Source organism: Corvus moneduloides, chromosome 7, assembly GCF_009650955.1.
Source record: "Corvus moneduloides isolate bCorMon1 chromosome 7, bCorMon1.pri, whole genome shotgun sequence".
NCBI classification, from domain to species: Eukaryota; Metazoa; Chordata; class Aves; order Passeriformes; family Corvidae; genus Corvus; species Corvus moneduloides.
In genome coordinates this window covers 21,763,355-21,784,683 of record NC_045482.1, presented here as the reverse complement: position 1 = coordinate 21,784,683, position 21,329 = coordinate 21,763,355, and the positions used below count along the sequence as shown (strand labels likewise).

Sequence of the window (21,329 nt, the reverse complement as noted above, 5' to 3'; positions counted from 1 at the left end):
GCACGTGCTAAGTGGCAAGTGAATACCTAACCCACTACACCAGTATGTGGGATTAGCTGCTCTGAAGATATAGCTAATATTGAGAATAAAGTGTCAAGTAGACAGTAGGAACAAGAAAATCATTTTTATGAGAACTTTAGAAACTTCAGGCCACAAAAGACAGGAAAATGAGGCAGAACCTTTATACTCAAGTATTTGCTAAGTACAAAGCTAAGGTTAAGGAAGACTTGAATTTGCCCATGGCCTCACTTCATTTTTTTGTTAGCTGTTTGGACTTTGTTTTTTTTTTTTTTTTGCTTCTCATGGTTTTCATTAGGCACATAATTGTCTAAGCATTGCATATCTACTATGCAAAGATCTTGTGTCACCTTTTCAAGAATGCATCCAAAACATTTCAAATAAATATCCTATATTTGATTTAATAAAAATTGCCTTGAGTCCTATCCATTTTTTTCATTCTATGTATTAAACTGAGTTTGCCATGACTGAACTAAAATGTACTTGATAACAAATGGTTATGGGGCATGGGTTGATATTTAAGAGGTAAGGTTGCACCAAGGTAGGTTTGATGGGCCATTTTGAATTGAGGATAATCAGCAATGACATTTCTTAAAAAAGGTCTGGATTGCTAAAGAGGAGAAACGCTCTAAATGCATCAATGAAAACTGCTGCTGAGCATGACTGCTTTTTTTAATATTTTGACTATTTTCAAAGGAAAGACAGTCATGGTACAAATGTTTTTTCAATAAATCTCTGGTGAGTACCGGGCACTTCTAAGATCAGTTACACAGCATACTCTTAAAATGATTAAACTGTCTCTCACAGCACTTTAAATGATAGACTGCCCAGAAAAAGCACAAGTGGCCCACAAATTAGGAACTGTAGCAGTAGTTGATAAGCTAGAATGAGCTCTGGGGCGTTTTAGGACACACCTCACCCTCATTACTGGGCTGCCCCTCTTGGAAAAACGCTTCCCCTTGTGTAAGGTCATTCAACTAGATTAAAATATCTCACTGTAATGTTACCTCTTTATAACACCTCGCATACTTGGGTATAGAAGTGCTGGTTACAGGATGAACAATGAGCTTGCTTTTATATGCACTGCATAAAGATACCACCTGTGTGATTTAGTTGAAAAGGAAAATTTAATCTGTATTTCTGGGATAGCTCTATCTAAAGTCACAAGTTGCTATGACAGAGAATTTAAATTGTTTGAACAGTTCCCGCTCCCTTCTTCAAGTTGCTATGAATGTCTGTAATTTAGGCCTCTGTGCTGCTAACATGCATGTGGATATCTCGTTAGTCATACGAATAAAGCTGCATAATTAGGCAGTGGTGTAATTTGTAGCCTGCAACTCTTTCTTCCACCTTCCTTTCCTGATGCTCCTTGAAGAAACTGCGATTTATGTTGGTGGCAGATCGTGCCACCGTTATTCACAGAAATACCCTTTGCCTCAGATTTCTTTGAAATTAGTCACAAGAATTAAACCTTCTAGCAGTCACGAAGGACAGGGATATACCGCGACAACTCCTCTGCCGCCCACACATGCGGGGACTATGTTTGCTGGGATAGGCATTTGGGCAGGTGACCAAATGGTTAACTGTGCTTATCCTTTCATCCTCCTCCAAACTGACAGAGACTTCTTTAAATTCTTAGAACTCCTCTTACAGAATCTCTGTTTGACAATTTCTAAATGTGTCCAAATGTGCACCAAGTTCATCTCTATTAACAGGAAATGAAACTGAAATAAAGAGGCGCTCCTCGTGTTGACTGCAGGCATTTCAGATTTCATGGCAGCCTGCGTCTCCCCAGTGCCTTTCACATGGAAGAGATAATGTGTGTGAAGAAAAACGAAACTGCAGGTTTAGTAATGTCAAAATCTGATTTATGCCAAAATAGAGATGTCAACAATAGCAGAATAAGTGACAAGTGTTAAATTACCCAAAGAAGTAAATTCTGTAATTATTTACCTCTTTGGCATGTGATCCTTAACAACCTCTAGACCTAAAAGGAACAGCAGGAACCATGGACATTTTGAAATTCAGCGTTTTTCCTCTTTTTTTTGAGAAAATACTTTTTGCCTCCAATTTTTTTTTTTTAATACAACCAAGTGCCACCATCAACATTTCAAATAAAACGTCAGCATCAAGCCCCACAGCTGAATATGCTGGGAGCTGAGTATACAGTCATCTGCAAATGGACAACTTTAATTCGATTCCTGGCACCACTGGCCACGCTGAGAATTCTTCTATCTCTTCACACCAGGGGTTTGCTCTTTTAAGCATTGCTCCCTGAAGGGAAGGCAAAACTAGAGAAAGAGGATTTCCAATGACCCTGCACAGATGAATGAATGTGTCAATGGTGAATATTGGTTCAGCTTTGAAATAGGGAGTCCTGCAGTGGTTTCTCTGCTTCAACCCCACTAGTGAGTTTCACTGTGGACTTCAATGTGTAGGAGGAGGCCTTTAGGGAAAAGATAATAAATGGGGGAAAAAAGGATGGGGGGAGAATGAACAAAATTGTTTAAGAATAGTAAAAAGGCCTTTCTCCAATTATAACCTTTAAATTATTTCTTAGAGATGAGCATCTCTTCAGCATAGCTGGTTACAGAAATTGGTTTTAAAAAAGCTTAAATAAATAAGGCGTCCTTGCCAGTCAACATTAAAGGACAGCATGACCTTTCAGCACATATTTAATTTTGATGGGTTTCCATTTGTTCACTTGTTTGTTTCTGGTGTAAAGATGATGTAAAAACAGTAGTGAAATTGTGCAATTTTTAAATTGCTCTCTCTTGCAGTGTGAGCCTGTTCTGTTTATGACTGCACAAAAAACAGTGACAAAACAAAACAGTGACATGAACAAACTAAACATGGAAAGGAAAGGTGCCTCTGCTCAGCTCCATAAGTCTCCTATAACTCAGGTAAACACAAGAGTGTTTGTCTAAGCAGTAGTAGAATACACATTTACTTCTACAAGCCTTTCAGTTCATTTTCATGCAACTACCTATCAATCAATGACACAATGTAATTTCCTAATTGTGCCAATAATCATGGTTTTAGCTCTTTTAAAATCCAAAGAACACGTTTCAGTAAGACAGTAGTCTAATTATTTAAACATGATGTAGAATAACATTTCTCTAAGGCCATTTTTTTACAAGTTCTAGTTTTTTAAAGTTGCTATAGAATTGAATCTGTATAGCAAAATTTATAAAAGAAATAACACAAGCTTCAAGTAAAGAAGGTTGAATTGTTAAATTCCCAGTAAATGCTGCTTTTCCTCCTCTATGTATACAAAAGTTTTACTTTTTATCAGAGCAAACCCAAGATATTCAAAGTGAAATGTACAATTTCTCAATGTTAAGAACCACAGAAGAGAAAGAGCACCTTTTTTTATTTACATGTCATAACTTTAGTGTATAGGAAAACCCAACCAACCAAACCAAAAGAACCCTCTCAAACTCCAAACACAACAACAACAACAACTCCCCCAAATCCAGAAATTAAACAAACAAAACCCAAATACACCCCAGGAACTCTGCACAGGTTTCTATAGGTTTGAAAATCACGTTGGCAGTCAATTACTATCTAAAGCAGAATGTACACTCTTTAACTATAACAATCTTACACAAATTAAAGTTTCTTATTATAGAATTGCTAATGAAATATTTACATTTACCCCTAATGTTGCTGAGAATTAAAACCAAAAAAAGATATCTAAAGGGATTGGGCAGATTTAGTCATTAATATAATATGCAGATACTGAATATTTTTGGATACTTGGGGGTATTAGCTATACATTTCATAGATAGCATCACATATTGTTCTGCTTCAGCTAAGAAAGAATTTTGGTAATCGGATTTATAGAGTCTATAGCATTTCCTAAGGACACTGCCTGGGATCTTTTCAGAGAGTTGAGATGTCAATGTTCTTTTAAGACTATTTTATAAATACCAAGCAACAACTTCATGAAGAGCTGCACTGATTTCCAATTATGTAAAAATTAATTTGTTTAATCAAGCTACAAGAAGTTGAACTGGAAAAATTCCATCACATTAAGTAAAGGATTATTACTCACAAGAAATATTTTCAATGTCAGACAGACTTGAAGCCAGAAGCCAGCTATATGTCTTACAGAGAAGTCTATGTGCCTGTTTCTCCTGCCTGACTAGTTTTTTGAAAGCCCTCCACAACACCAAAATGAACTCTAAATAGAGTGTTCGCTTGCTTTTTAATTCTGCTTTAATCACAGCCAAAGAAATTTCCAGGAATAATAGAGTTACCTTTCACAAAGGTGCATTTCCTTTTACATGGTAAAGTGCACAGGAAAAGGAAAGGAGATTCCTGACAAGTTGCTCTGCCTCTTGTCTCAGGAATGTCTAATAAATAAGGATATCAGTTCATCTGGCCCACTCTCAGCATTTGGTAATAAATGTTTCCCTTTTAAAACACATTTGAAAACTTGCAAAAAAAAAAAAAAAGAAAAAGGCTTTTTGTTGTCATAATGCATGAAATCCTTTAATTTTATTATTCATGATCATTATCAAGTAAATTCTGTTGAAAAAAGGGAACAAAATTTTGGCATAATTTTGGGATGATAGCAGTACAGATGAGAATTGCTCCCATAACCTCCTTCTGAATGGTGATATATGCAAAATAATCCAAAAATGAGTTGCTTTCCAGTCCCTTTACAGACTACTTGACATCCACTGCTCAAGTGTTTCAAACCTTCAGTCGCTGACTGTAATAGTGCACAGATGGAACAATATTTATTCTGTCAGTGGAAACTAATTAGGATGACACTAACTCTGAACATTAAACCAGAAGGAAAAAAAAAAAGAAAAAAAGAAGAAAAATCACACTTTACACAGTATGGCACATGATCTGTGAGTTTACAAATAAATACTATAAATTTTAATGTATTTCTGTTACATGGGTGGCATGACCATCTTTGCTGCTCCTGCTGCACATGGTAGCCAGAGATGGGCTTGCAGAGACATATCTGGATTTCTGCACAAACACCCCCAGCTCCACCATTAACTCACTTCACGTCAGAAACTGCACCCCAACAAGTTCCACTCTGCCAGAATATCAAGTCAGACTTGCATATTATTTCACATAATTTTTCAGTCAGCCACACTGCCCCTGTCACCAAGACATCACCCCCCTCAGCCTGCAGTCTTTCAGGTCCTGGCAGTGTCAATGTCCCAAGTTGGGCAGAATCAAACTCAACCATGGAGGTGACCAGCCCCAGCACTCTGCTTCTCCCCCTTAACTCCAGCTGCAGGCAGGCATCAGGAGGTTGGCTGGCCTTTAGAATAAAAGATCTCATTTGGTAAATCATCAGGTCTGATATCTCTATCTATATATAGATATGCACCTTCCATCCCTCCATGCAATGACTGGCTCACAGCTCCTGAAGACTCAAGATCACACATGTGACCTCAGGACACAAACTAGTGATTTTCAAAACCTCATTATGGATCTAAATCTGCATCTTTTGCTCTCTTTAATAGCTTTAAGTCTCTTGATTTTTGATATTTGTGAGCTTGAATAAATTGGTTCACAAATGTTTAATGTTTTGAAGACCTCTATGGTACAGATCAAATTTCACAAGATTATAAACACAGCTACAGCATGGTAGTTTACTACTATTACACCCAACGACCCAATTGTCTTTCAGCAATATTTTCTTTAAATGAATGGACATGTCAGGGAGAACCAGGTTTGCTATTCACATGCATCTGTGTCGATTCACCATTATAACATCTTATTCTCTAATAACGAAATTTTGTAGGAGAAAAAACAAAAATGCATATGCTTTAAGCATTGTTGACTTTTGTAATTTGAAATGGCAAATTAATCAAAACCTAAAAAAAACAAGAGGAAAAAAGAATATCAACTGCCCACAGTTAAGCAAGGGTTAACATTTGGGAAGTAAGGCATCATAAAAAAGTCGTCCCATTAATTCTGTTAATATAACATGAACTGGGAAGAAACAGAACTGCCTGAGAAGGTGCGATCTCAAAGGCTTCTTGTCTGTGCAGCGGCATGATTCTCTAGAGGTGTTTAAAAAAATAGATTTGGAAGTGACGCTTTCGCTGTTGGTAGTGTTCTTCACTTAGCATCTCTCAGCAACCAGGAATGTGCTGGTGCAGAATCTCATTTTGACTCCATCCATATTACACAAAAGTAATGGTAGAAATGAGTATGCTTTTTATAAACAAGATGTCAAGCAAACACTTCAGCAGGTCCATCCATAGCCACTAGTCTAATAAAGGATATTGTCTATGTCTACAAATCTGTTTTTTCTCAGCTCAATGAGACTAATTCTGAATTATAATTATTTTAATCTGAAAAAAATTCTTAAAGCACCTCCTAAACTGGGATACTAAATGTACTCCATGCTTGGTTTATTTATTGATATCCATGTCACACCTCAAAGGCTACTATACTGCAAACCTACATTTTAAAACAATTTTTTTTTTTTACAAACTTAATTCAAATGCAGGGCACAACATAATGAGTAAAGCTGCAAAAAATGATGAAGTGCATCTTATTTCTAACTGATGATAATATCTTCTGTGGATGCCAGATACCATCTCTCCTGAAATCATACCTTGGCTTGACAATAAAACTGGAAGTTACTCAAGTGTATTGTAGCCAACTGTCAGGTTTAAAAACAGTCACAACATACTATTAGTGGCATTCAGCCAATCTCTTAAGGAACACAATGACCCGAACTTTATTCTGAAAACTCAGTTTGAAAGCAAATCTATTCCCTAAAGTAATTTTCAGCACTGCTTAAAAAGCTTGGAAAAATCAGATTAGAGTAAAACAGATTATGTAGATGTTATGAGAACGTAACTTCTAAAAATAACTTTATGGATCAATTCAAGTAAAATTCAAATACAAAGATCTCACCTTTCACACAGCCCTGCACTTCTATGTTTTATAATTCTGGCCCCAAACTATCAGATTGATACAGTCTGTATAGTTAGTACAGTGTTTAGAAAGCCTAGGATATAAACCAGCTCCTGTACATTGAAAATTTGTGCCTTGAGAGGCTTATGTGAACACATTACACACAGTATCTGATAGAACTGATGCACTGCATGCTGTGTTTGAAATGACTATGGATGCCTAAGAAAAAAAATATTCTCTCAAATAAACAGGCATGCATATCTATTACTATGATCTGTAACAGGGCACAAATTTCCTTCCATTTTTTAAATGCAATATTCCTATCACTGTTGTAAACTTCCATGAGAAAAAACACTTCATACACACAGATGTATAAAGATAAAAAAGGAGATAATGCTAAATACAGACAATGAGTGAGGTCCAACCATTGAAAGCTTGCCATAATCACAGAAAATGCACCCAGGTAAATGCTTAATAGAAACTCCTATGAACTAACAGGAGTGACACATAATCAATGCAACCCCTATTAAAGCATTATTAAGATGTAACCTTGTTTATTCTAAGTAATATAAAACGTAGCCACTCACACATAAAAGCCATCCATGCACTAGCCAGCATATCACAAAAATGATCAGATATAGTCCAAAAGAAAATGTTCACAAATACTTCAGGAAAAGAAACATACACTAACGCTTCACTGCATTTGGTCCAGAAAATAACTTAGATGTTATTAATGTATGACAGCATATATTGAACTTATTCTTTCCAAACAGCATTGACTAAATGTCTCTGTAAAATTGATTCCAAGAGATAGAACTTTACTACTTTGTGTATTCAAATTAAGTTACTGCTTAGCTAAAACATCACATGCAAGGAAGAAATTGAGTTAGTCTCAACATGTGGCTAAATAAGATAACTTGTTTCATGCATAGGAACTCTACAGACTTATTTGTCTGCTGATTCATGATATCTGACTTATAACTGTAGTATTAGGAAATTTACACAGGAAAAATACCATGTTTAATTTCACTTTCACCTCACTAGTGAGAAATACTACATCAATTCAAAGCACTGCTTACCTTACTCATACTACAATTGAGTCTTTGAAAGGATTTTGCCAACATGGAAATTGAGGTTCAGATTTCTTTGCACTCTTATCGCACAGATGTACTACCGGGAAAAGACATACTCTCAGCTTCAACAAAGTAACTGATTATTTAAATGAAGCTTATTTATGTGTTCAACATTTTTGGTGCCATCTATAAAGTCAAAATTATGCCTAATACCTAAGCATGATAATAGAAATATAGCAGTTACTTTCCCAGGACAAGTATAAACTAAGGATCAATTGCAGTTCCTAATGGTCAGTTCTCCTCAAGATCATCACCAGATTCCCCCTGTAAACACTGACTGTTACTCAACTTGAAATCAGGGATTTTAGCTTTGGACAAGGTAATTGTCAAAGGTAGCTCCCAGTGAAGCAAAGATAATAGTTGTGTTGTAATCACATCTGATATAATAGAGAATGGTGAAAAAGTTCTAATTGTGTTTATCTGACCTCCATTTGCAGTGTTGCTAAATATATCAGAAGATGCAAAACTAGTAAATAAAACAGCAGAAAGTTTCTCACTGTAAAATGAATCTTCTCCAATACAGGAACTCAAAAGAAAAAGGATCGCAGAATGGATCAAGTTGGAAGGGACTACAGTGGATCATCTGGCCCAACCTCCCTGCTCAAGCAGGGCCATCCCAGAGCACATGGCATAAGATTGTGCTCAGGCAGTTCTTGAATATCTTCAGTGAAGGAGACTTCAAACCTATTTGGGCATGAATGAAAGTTGCCATGGCATTGCACAGACTTTAAGAGTAATTCTAAAATTTTGCTTTCCATTTCTACAGTTTTCAACTTTGGGTTAGGCTATTTTCTCTTTGAAAAAGATACTCCCAGTGGAGTCATAGAATTTCATCATTACTCTACTTATTTGTTGCTTTTCTGCAATTTTCTTACTAAAATTACCTGTGTTAGCACTGTAAGCATCTGAACTTTGTTAATTAGCTATATGTAAAAAAAATGTCCTCATACAAGCTACCCTCTGCAGTATTTCTTTTTTCACCTGTTCTATGAGATAATGTAGCACTGTGCCATGGAAAAAAATGAATAAAATCCTTTTGTAGCTAAAAATATACATATGTTCTTCTTTTGTTAGCTTTCCCTTTTTCTTCAATCTAAACTACAAGACATTTTGACTTATAATTGAATTTTTACTGTGACGTTTGTTTTATGATATTTGTTTCTTAAATCTCTTTCAGAACCCTATAGAGCTGATATACACACCAGTGTCTACTCAAAGTAACAAAAGTGCAATCCAGTGGAATTAAATGCAGCTGAGTTTTGATGCTATAATAATCTTGTAAATACAGCTTCATTGGCAAACAGTGGTAAGAAAATCTCAGGAGGCTCAAGTAAAATCTGTTTGGTTCAAAGAAGCATCCTAAAATTTATTTTTTTCTACTGAAAACTATTCTCCTTTTTCCTCCCTCTCCATACAGAAGTTGTTCATTTAGAACAGGCTAGTTTTACGCCTCAAGATGACAGAGAAGAGGGCATCCTGATGGTCCAGAGAGAACAGCAGCATCTTTTCTTGTAGTAAAGGCTGTAAGGTACAAAGAGGATGACTTTGGTATGAATGATTTGTAGAGAAGAGTTGTGAGCATGCAGAAAGAACAAAAACTGGGACAGTGTCTTTTCATCAGATATGAAGGAACAACATTCCTAGTTCTAAAGGACCCCAGCTCTCACACAGAGCCTGGGACAGTGATTCTCTATCAGAAATTCAGGAAAAAAATACTTTCCTTGCTCCTCCCCATTCTACACAGTAACTCAAAGCAATTGATTTCAAAGTAGGCTGAAGCCTGGAGAACTTAACAGCTCAGACATAAAGGTTCATCCCAAACCCTTCCCACCTGCCATGATTATTATCAGTCATTCTTACTAATTAAGAATAAAACAAACATTTCTTACATCTAGCTGTGGGGGCAAAAATATTTCCTGTGAGACATACAGATAGGAACTTACTTGGCAAATACTTCTCTCCAGAAATAACTTCTTAGCTACTAACAAATAAAGTGGGCCAGGTCCTAGTCTCCAGCCTGGAGGACATGTGGCACAGTATGGAGGTTAGTGGTCTTGAGCCCACACTTGAGTGCATGCACTGGCTCCATTTAGTTTATATGGATGTAGCCTGGGAGACTCCAGAGGAATAGCAAAACTTCAAAGAATTTCACTGATTAAGTTACTTAGTAATGACAGTGAAATATCTATGTCAATTTCCTATGTATTAGACATTTATTTTCTCATGTGTAAGATACATGGTAGGTCAACTTAAAACACAGTCAGACATATTCCAAGTTTTCCAGAAGTCTTCATTGGAACTTCTTTTAGTTATAAAAAAATTAAGTCCAAAACAGAGAAAGAGCCATCAAAAAGCCTGAGAAAACTTTTCAGAAAGGCAAATTCTGAGTTTTACCTTTTGCAATACAATTTGCATCTACACAGTTTCCCTAAATTTCTGTTGAGATCTCTCCCTTTACTAATGAGCACACATCTCTGCATATATTAGTGGTAAACTAGAAAAGAAAGGAAGACTGTTGGGAGAGGCACATATTTTCCACATCTGGATTTGATTAAAAGGAATGGGAAAAATCAAGAAAACAGAGTCACAATAACGGCGTAAAGAACAGAGGGGAGAATACAATGGACATCTAGAAGAAAATACTAATTTTGATGCAAATAACCATCAATTAGATGGCATGATTCATGAATAGACTCATCAGGGAACTGGGTCCAATCAGTAAGAAATACTTTCAAGGTTTGTTGCTCTGCTACTTGTGTTCTTAAACAAAATGGGAAAGTTTGGAGTGCTGCATGATGAATAAAGCTATTGCAGGAAAGCAAAATATATTGAAAGAGCAGGCAGGGCTGGAACACAGATAGCAAAATGCATGTGCTCTTTAGGAAAAACAGAAATAGACGGAAAGGGGTGTTTGATGACGTTATAGACTGTGAAAACATAAAAAGGGATAGTTGGCTAAAACACTCAGGTCATGCCAAAATAATAACATGGGAGGGAAAAAAATGAAGTGTGCTGGAGCAGTCATAGAAATTATTCATTAAATCTCCACAATTTTATTGGGACTTGGTGGGAATTGAGGGGGAGTCACTGGTATTTAAGGAGGCAGAAGAGGTAAATTGATCCAGACAATAATTCTTCTATTAGTTCAAGGTTTAAATACATATAACAAAAATGGGATGAAGCTCACAACGGGTGATATAAGGTAATTTTGGCCAAGCTAATTTCTTTGATAATATGGCTGATTTTAAGCAAAGGAAATTATTGAATCATCTAACTGCTCATCAGTACATATATATATATATATACATGTTACCTTGTGCATTAACAGCTGGAAAAATAGGAATTAGTAGAAGGACTGTAAATTAGTTAGGGAAATACTAAATGGGATATAATGACAGTATTGAAAAGACATCTAATGAACTGAAGGAAGCCTGGTAATGAAGCTCCTCATAGATCAGTTTGCAAAACTCTCCTGAATTCATTACTGAGTATGAATATAACAAGTAGAAACACACAGTGGAAGTTTGCAGATGACATAAAATTAGGAGACACCACCAGTAGAAAGAAAAATCAAAACATCATACTGATAAAATACCATGTTCCACGTAAACAGAGGTAATGAAGAGAAAGTAGTACTATCAACTATGCAATAACAGTGAAAAGAAAAAGGTACAGGTTGAAACTAAAGCACAAAGAAGAGAGAAAGTAAAAAACTCTGAAACATATAAACTGATTGGAAGATGTACTTTCACCAACTAATTTGATGTAAATATGAAAACAAGCTATGCAGTTGAAGAATATAAATTCAGGAAATTTTTTTCCAGATAGTATTAATGTCATTTCACAGCAAAACGTCACCAGAACACTAATTCTGATTTTATTCAGGGAAGATTAATTTAAACTGGAAAAAAACCAAGGAAGGGCTGTAGGAATGACACTGGGAATGTAGAGTGTGCATTCACAGAAAATAAAAGGCATTGGCTTGGTCTACCCTGCCAAGACTGAATAGGAATATGACTCTTCTGAAAAAACATAATCAGCAAAGCATATACACTGGAGATGAACTATTGAAGTCAAAAAGACAACATTGGCACAAGAACAAATAAGTATAAAACAGCCATAAATATTTTTATGCTGCAAATTAGAAGATTTGTAACTCCCAGGGCAATAACATTATTGAACAGCCAACTGGAGTCCTGAAGGACAAAAATAATTAGCTCATGTTAAGACACAGCTTTATCATTTTATATTATAATATATAGTGACAGTAGCAGACTGGACTTTGAGATTCCCTAAGCCCTTACGTGTTTTATATACCCATCTCAAAAGGGTTACAGAGCTCTTCTTAGCCTGTGGAACACTGGTGGGACTAGGCCAGTCATAAGAACATTAAGATAAAGACAGGAAATATTAACTTGGCACAGACCCACGCTAAGGAACGAACTATTGCTCCCAAGCTGGGCCCAGCTCCTCGGTATGCACCTCAGAAAATGGGCAAAATCCATTTCTGATAATGCATGTCCATATGGGGGTATATTTCAAGATGATTCTGGGTATGGAAAAGAGTAAATATAAATATGAATACTTTTCTCCTCAGTCCTTCAGCATAATTCACTTCCTTGACCCAAGTTACCTAAAGGTTAAGCTCAGAACAACGTTGCAGAGCACAGCATTCCTTTAACTTGCATGGCAAACCCATTCCTTCTTAGAGATACACTGCCTGCTTCACTCCTATTTAAATACTAATGAACTTTTTTTTTTTTTTTCTTTTCTTTTGACTTTATAATTCACTCATGCCTTCTGGTGTTGGCACCTACACTCGGTAAACCTCTGTTGGGTTACATGCAGAGACCTTCAAAATATTCATTTTGAAATATGTGTTTTCTCTTGGTTGGTGGGGGGTTTTTTGTTTGTTTGGGGTCTTTTTGTTGATTGGCTGGTTGGTTTGCTTGTTTGTTTTTAAAATAATTATCTTCAAATACAACATAGAGATTGTGCAAAGTGGTTTTCCTTTTATGAACTTCAAGCATGTGGCAGTGATCAAATGGGTACAGCTGTCCTTTAAGGACATTGGCAATTATTGTCATCATACCTCCTGTTAGGCAGTTCAAATTGCTTAAAACTTTGATAATGATTACTTGACTGCATTTAAATGAAGGTCGTTTACCCTTCCATTCCCTACTTATATAGCATCTTTCATGCAACATGCCTCAAGGCCCTTTCCAAAGAACACTAATCAGTACACAAAATTATATTGAAGCAAATAACCTTGTCACAAATTCCATTACACAGTAAAAGCTAAATAAAAAATAATAGCTTTCCTGTCTATATTTAAAAATATATATCCACTTAGTGTCAAGCTTTTCAAGTAGAAGAGAATGCCACAGAAGAGCACGAATCCTACCGCACAGCAAGGAAATGAAAAGTAAACTATTGCTACAAAATTGCTACCAATACTTGTTCTACCTTACCAATACAATGGGCAATTGCAAAAATGAGTATTCTTAAAATGCTGCCTCATTTCAAATTCAAAAATTTTTAATAGCAATTTCAAAGAAACAGCTGAAGCCATGTCCAAGAGGGCCAACCAGCCAGTGGAACAGACATCGCCTCATCTTGCAATAACTGTTTAAAGGTTTGAGAAAGGCAAGACTGGCATCAATCTCACATTTACTGAAGGAGAACTGCAACTGTTTTGCTCAGCCTGCCAGTTCCAAACAGAAGAAGGATTTCTTCCCATAAATAAAGGTAATTTCTTCTTGTCTATGTACACGTACAACCTCCTACACTAGCTCAGACTTGTGTGTACTTCCCTTGCCTGCAAGTCCAGACAGGGGAAAAGATGACTGATAATGTGACTCCCATTCCACAGTGGCCTTGTTGGCTACTTACTGGTAACACTGACACCAACTGTAAATACAGCAGACTCCACAAAATCCAGTAGGCTGAGTTACTACAAATTGACATAAGTAAAAATATCAAGTAAAAACAGCCTGGAAATTACCTTTCCTCCGAACCAAAACAGTCATTTGATCCCCTTTAGTGGCAAACTCAACCCTTGTCACAAGTCTGGGACCACAAGCAGAAATTGCAGAAAAACTTCACAGACAAGAAGCAGAAATAACAAAAATCTTAGTTCACTGATAAGAAGTAGCATTGTGTTGATAGTATTATTTCTGCTGCAGAATATCACACACACACCACAGAAAACCAGCAATATGTTGCAGATAGGTTTTGTGGTAGCTTCTCATCTGAAAAAGCAGAAACAAAATGAAAACAACTGCAACCTTTCTGAAGAGAGAAAACATCTAAAAACTCAGAGGGCAGGAGTCACCCCATATCCCATCCAGTTTAACTCCTTTTTTGGATGACAGAAATATAATGGGGAAGGGGTAGAAAAGAAAGGGGTAGCAATAAAGATGTCCAGAAATAAGAGAGACTCACTCAAAGCTCTTAGCCAAGTATTTGCCTTATTGCTGATTTTAGCTTGTGAAAAACATGAAGTTGAGAAAATAAAATACAAATTAAAGAAGAGAAAACTTTTGGAAAATTCATTATGAAATTAGAGAGAAAACAACTGAAATACAAATAAATAAAACTCGCACTGCACAGTAATCCACAAGATGCCTGTGCTTAAAGTGATGAAACAATCTTTGTTCAGAGAGTCCTGTCTGCCAACGTTTAAACAGAGTTTGGCATACTATGCAGTGATCTTTTCACATACAAAAACAAACAGATTTTTCTTGTGCAAGCTACAAACCTCTTCTGCATTTCCAACTGAAATGATTTATTGGCCAATTGACACTTCTTGAATTAATTCTTCTTCAAGTATAACCTAGGAAATTCCATCTCCTATCAGTTATGTCAAATTTGACAGCCTCAGGTGAAATTTCTCCTTTCTTAATTATTTTATTATCCCATTAATTCTCTGAATCCATTACTAACATTCCCATGTCCCCCTCTGAAGAATTTATCTGCTTCCTTGATGTCTATAGCTTTCAAGAACCTCTCATAAGCAATGTCCTCCCTTGGCAATCTCTTTGGTATAATAAATATGTTTCACTACTGTCATTTCCCTTCAGAAAACAACTACTGCTTATGCATCAGTTTTTCTCCACCTTTCTGTTAGTCTCAATTTCAGAAAGAACAAACCAAATGATCCTCTCAGAGGCAGAGGTGCCTGATTTTCACTACTATGCGCTGTGATAGTTACACAGACATTTCCTCACCCCAGGCCAAAAGAGTACTTTTGAAAATTGTACCTTGCAAATCATATATTACCTGCTGCCTATTGTTCCTCTATGACAATAAAAGGTGAAATGCACCACATTGCAAATTCATAGACTGAAAAAACCATGTGTGTTTGGTGGCCACGCTGAATAAAAGCACATAGTACAGATACCACTCTCAACACTGCTGGTCCCTGGGACAGGCTGCCCAGAGAGGCTGGGCACCTCTATTCCTGGAGAATGTCAAACCTCAACAGGACAAGACTGACTGATCTGACCTAATTTAAAATTAGCCATGTTCTGACCAAAAGTTTGGGGTGCCTTCCAACCCAACTTGCTTTCTGTGAATCCCTCAAGAATACTTGATCACTCCAGAAATACAGTACCTCAAGACTAGCTGTGTGCTGGATTCCCCATTGGACACATATTTTGTGCTCTTATTTCCCTTGTAGTCTGATACCAGACGCAAGAATTACAAAGACTGGATCTCTTCTCCCAGCTGTGTTGCCAGGAGATTTAAGAGACTATTCAGCTTCTGTTGGGCTGTAGCCATTTTTACAAGTTGTGAGAACAGGAAAGTAGGCTGGATCACACTGAACGAGGAAATGACCTCAAGGCAATATATAAGACAGTACAGTGGCTATCACCTGAGAAATGAGATAAAACATGGAAATATCCATTGTTTTGGATAATTCCAGAAGAAAAATGGTGAACAAAGCCACATAAAATGTCATCACGTTTGCCAAACGATCCAAGCTCTTTCTGGAACACAGGTTTTGGTTCTTTTAGAGAAGGCATTAGGTACCTTAGGGTATATTGCTCCCTCACAACACTGAAGGCAAAAACAGACTCTGCCTTGCCTTAATTGATACATAACCTAGAAATACTGCTGTCAATCTACTGGAGATTAGAAATAACTGAATCTCCCCACTTTATCTAAATTTTCTCTAGAATATCCTTATTTCTGCTGACTGAATTGTAGGATCATATACTTCATCTTCTTCAAGACCTTCTGTCCTTTTGCTACTCAGTTATGACACACCATCAAACCACTGTAGCACAGTTTCTCAGTCACAAGGATCAACTCAGTGCTTTTGGGGACAGTTCCTGCTCACAACTGCATAGAGATTATTTTAGACACAACTGGAAATGGCAGAGTCCCTTTGGGGTTGGCTTTTGTCAGCCTAGTATCTAATAAAGAATAAATATGCTAAGAGATCCAAGTATAGTATGCTTGAATAAAAAAGAAAAAAATAAGATATAAATCTATTAATGGCAGAAAATTAAAAAAAAAAACCAAACTCAAAAATAAACTGTAAATCAATTAAGCACAAAATCTGAGAGAACAAAGAGGTGCTTGAGGCTACCAAGTGCCTAATCCTAGAGAGCTCATTCTTCAAGATATTGAACATCACAGCACTGAGTTGGCAAAATAAGTATATAAATCACTGCAAAACCTTGTGTGTTTTCTATAAGAACGTGCCTACCCTAAAGTCAAATTGGAATTTCTTGAATTTGCATTTAGCAATCAAGACAGCAGCTTGCCAACCTGGTTCTTTTAAAATGCTTTTCCTTAGAGAAGATTCATATTGGTAAAGTATTCCACAATTGCATTTTCCCTGGAATTAATTAAACGATAACATTTTTCATAATCATACTTTTAAAAGGTGATTTTCAAAAATTAGAGAGAGACAATTAGTTTTTAGAACTTTAGATCAACACTGGAAAATATTTTTAACACAGGATTTAATCTTATCCACTTGGGTAAAAAAACTCCAAAAAATCAACACCTTAATGTAAAGTTTTATGGTTGAGGATGCAGTGATTATTTTGATTATCTGACAATCACAGATTTTGATTATTTGATAATTGCAGAAGCAGGGCAGGTTTATTTTTTACTTTGCTACAAATGTGTTACCTATATTATTGCCTCTGCTAAAAGAGCTTGGACAGCCTGACTAAAGATTGTATATAATTCCCACAGTACCATCTTCATTGTTGTACAGTGTTGTATGTCACCCTCATGCCTCTGAGCTGCTATCATATGATAGATACTCTTAAAGGTGGTCACCACAACGATGCCACTTCTGGAGTAGAGTGACATGTGCTATTAGCACATGGCAGATTATGATCCCTGTGCAGAAGAATGCTGTCGGTCTAAAAGTACTGCTGAAGAAATACAAGTGATCTTCAGTAAAAGACAAACACGGCATCTTCATGACTGAAAAACCAAACCCTGCAACTCAGAACCATAAATGTTTAAGACTATAACTACTTATGATCTCACTTATTTAAAAGGTTTCATATCCAGTAGCAAGGTAACTTTACTACACTATCTGGACAATTGGTTTATCTCAGTGGAACTTAAGAGCACCAGACACAAACTGGCTGAACTGTTAACCTGAAAGTAACCATTCAGTATTGCCCTTTAACATGGAAAAGGGTTTCAGTGGGAAAAGCGCCAGAAGAAGAACCATCAAAACAGATCTCTGGAAATCACCAAAGAGTAGGAGTATTAATCTATCTGATTAATCTGTTGAGCTGTAATAGTTCCTCAAGGGCAGTGTGATGAACTGGTGAATGAACCTGGTGTCACTCTTCTGGCCCCTGCTCCAGAAGGATAGAGGTCTGTACAAAAAAGCTTGCTGGCAACAGCAGTGCTCCTATTTTCGCTGGACTGAAGAAAGAAGCTGGATACATCTCCAGACCCACTAGACGCTACCTTTGCTGAAAATTTTGTAATGCTTTCACCAGATCCACAGTGTCATTGGCAACACAGAATCATAGAAAGACTTGGGTTGGAGGTGGACTTGAAGATCATCTAGTTCCAACCACCCTGGCACAGGCATGCCATGCCCTTCCACTAGACCAGGTTGCTCAAAGCCCCAACGAACTTAGACTTGAACATTTCCATGGATGGGGCATCCACAACCTTCTGGTCAACCTGTTCTTACCACCTTCACAGTAAAGAATTTTTGCCTAATATCTAAGCAAAACCTGCTCTCCTTAAAGCCATTTCCTCTTGTCCTATCACTACATGCCATTGTAAAAGGTCCCTCTACAGCTTTTTTGTAGGCCCCTTTAGGTACTGGAAGGTCCTCTAAGGTCTCCCTGGAACCCTCTCTTCTTCAGGATGAACAACTCCAACTCTCTCAGCCTGTCTTCAGGAGAGGTGCTCCAGCCACCTGATAATCTTCACAGCCCTCTTCTGGACTTGCTCCAACCTTATCGGGGGGCCCAGACCTGAAAACACGTCTGTAGGTGGGGTGTCATGAGTCCCAGAGTAGAGTGGCAGAACCACCCCCCTCAGCCTGCTGGTCACAATTAAGCACGGTTTGAAGCACTAGAGAGGAATAGTTTGCAATGATACATTACTAGAGCTATCATGGAAACTAATTCTAATGAAGGAATAAAATATATTCTGGTAATAAGGTCCATCAGAAGAAGTCTCTCTGCCAGGGAAGTAGCAGAGGATTTTGACAATCAGAGGAGAAAATCTATAGGATAAATATGATCATAACTGACTTTACAGATGCTATCAAGCACATTAAAGCAGGTGCGCTACATTAGTACACCTTAACATTTTTGCCTTCTGCTGGATATCTGAATGTTGTAAACCACTAAGTCTGGGAAGGAAATGAGATTTCACTGTATTTCAGAGAAAATTCCCTGACCACTCTTTCAAAGAGGATAAACACATTTATCTCTTGCTTCTGGTCCCGAAGAGAAAACTTATTAAAGCTATCTAAAACTGAGATGCTGGAGAAAGCATGATGGCAGAGACAGCAGTATCTGTCAACCTCTAGTAAGGATTCTGGTGACTGAACAAAAATGTTTATGGTATCAGTAAACTCCTACGAGCATTTGGACTGACACCTATGGGCAAAAACTAAGACAAATGCCAGTTATTGCCAAGGAAAATCTGCTATTAAGTATTTTACAGACAAAATACAAGACAAAGGGAATAGACAGTAAATGATTATTGAATGAAACAGAGAAACTGGAACAAAAACTTAACATATCAAAATACGTTAAATTTAACATATCATATTCCAAGCAAAGACAAAATGATCCCAGTGACTTAAGAGTTCAAAAAAGCTGCTGATGCTGAATCATCTGGAGGCATAATTTCATCTGTGTAGATTCCTGATGTAGGAAATGCTTGCACAATTTCTGTCTTTTGAAAAGAGTATTTCCTATCGAGTCAAACAAAAACCTATCCTATCTAAATCAGTTGGTCTCCACTTGGCAGCTGCATATGTGTAGAATATTTCTGAAAAGAAACCAGGCCACCAAAGGAAGCATCTTTTCTTTTACTAATTCACTTCTCAGTTTTCCTCTGTGCATTACATGCTTTTCCCCTGCTCTGTTGGGCACCTTGGCTCTGGAATCAAACACGGAGTCAATCATTTTGCAGCCTGACCCAGAATATTGCTTCCATATTCGGACAGAGGCCATTCAGTTATAATCAGTAACCAAGCCCTAAAAGTACACTGTTACTCACATTCATTCATTTCAGTAATATGAGTAAACAATCTTTAACTTCTTTCATCAACTCTCTACACAGTAACCACATCACACCAGCAGGAAAAAAAGTAAAGCCAAAAACAAACCATAAAAGTCCAAACAGATCTTTTGGAGCATGGTAAGATCATACTTTACAACACATTCTCCTCTGCAAAATAATAGCAGGTACCCCTCCCTTTAGTATCCTTCTCTGAAAGACAAATTTAGTCTTTACTTCTCATTTTCAAATGGGCACACATGCCATTCTCTAAACCTTTCACAACAGACTCCTACTTTCTCTGGTGCCTGTATATAGAAACCAGACTCCCATGAAATATCCCATTAGACTAAATTCCAGTTTCACCTAATGTCACCTTTCATTACCACAGGCAATTTAAAGCTCTGGCATTCTGCCATAGCTGAGGGGACAGAAACAACTAAAAGTTACTTTAGAAAAATTATTTCTCAAAAAAAGTCTAGGAAGAATGTGTAAGTCTACTCTCTCCATTCCCCCTCCCCAGCCCATCAGGAATTATTCCAAAATGTGAAGTGGTTTTCCATTTATTTACCCTTGCATTAGTAATAAAACTATTATTTTCTTAACTTTACAGGCCTACAAGGCATAAAGAATCTTGTAGGTAAACAAAAGGTGAAATCTGATGGAGCCAATCCTTAAGCTTGGAAATAAAAATACAGGTAATCAGATCGATCTTCTCTTGCATAGCTATCCCATGTCTTGTCAACCCAACACAGACAGCAAGAAGTAAAACAAGTATTTTCAACACAGAGGAGAGGGAAAGGAATCATCATCAGAGAGAGAAAATTTAATAAAATACTTTAAACAGAAATTACTTTAGTTACTGAAGACCAATAATGATGGTAAAAGAAGCAACCCAAAGAGCATGCTGATAGATCTTAAAGCTTTTTTCCTGCAGAGCATCATAAGAGAAGGCACTGAGAATTATTTTGCTTTATACTGTTCAATCATTCTATGTTTGTATGTTAAAAGTATGTACCCGATGGACTAAGTCCCAAGCCCAAGAGTCTTTACTGGACAATCTGTAGACCTGAATTAGAAATCACTCTACCAATGAACCAACCAGTTTGAAAGGCTTGCCTTCTTGTGGAGGCTAAGCCCAGGACAATGAACAGGCCAGCAACTACTGCCTGAAACCGTTATCATCCCAACTGCAAAGCACCATATGAAAAAAAGATCTTTGGCATAATAAGCAAAAATAATATTACAAAGTTATGTCTTGAAATAAAAACCAGACATTTCACATAAAATGGTTCCTGACTATTGTTAACTTCAAGTGAGGAAGATCTAGGACATGTTCTCCTTCCTCCCTACAGGGGAATTCTATTAAAAACATCAAATTCAAATCATGAGAATCTCATACATATTACAATGGGAACAAAATCTTCTAAGTTGAGAGAAGTAACTCCAAAGGAGTTAAAAAATAAGTTCCCTTACTGCAAGATGAATCCTTTAGTCTCTCTCCCTCGATTCCATCCTTCTTAAGATGAAGCTTGGAAGAAA

The 21,329-nt window shown here is 37.0% G+C and overlaps 1 protein-coding gene and 1 long non-coding RNA gene across 7 annotated transcripts in view; one reads left to right on the top strand and one right to left on the bottom strand.

Annotated features, from left to right (window-relative positions):
- Positions 1-8,617, top strand: part of LOC116446562 — a 30,515-nt gene extending 21,898 nt beyond the window's left edge. For all 3 annotated transcript variants that reach the window (XR_004241265.1, XR_004241264.1, XR_004241266.1), the window contains exons 2-3: positions 2,799-2,921; positions 8,578-8,617. This is a non-coding gene — a long non-coding RNA (uncharacterized LOC116446562). The remainder of the gene's footprint in view (positions 1-2,798; positions 2,922-8,577) is intronic.
- Positions 1-21,329, bottom strand: part of FIGN (fidgetin, microtubule severing factor) — a 106,204-nt gene that overhangs the window by 26,879 nt on the left and 57,996 nt on the right. The window lies entirely within an intron of this gene.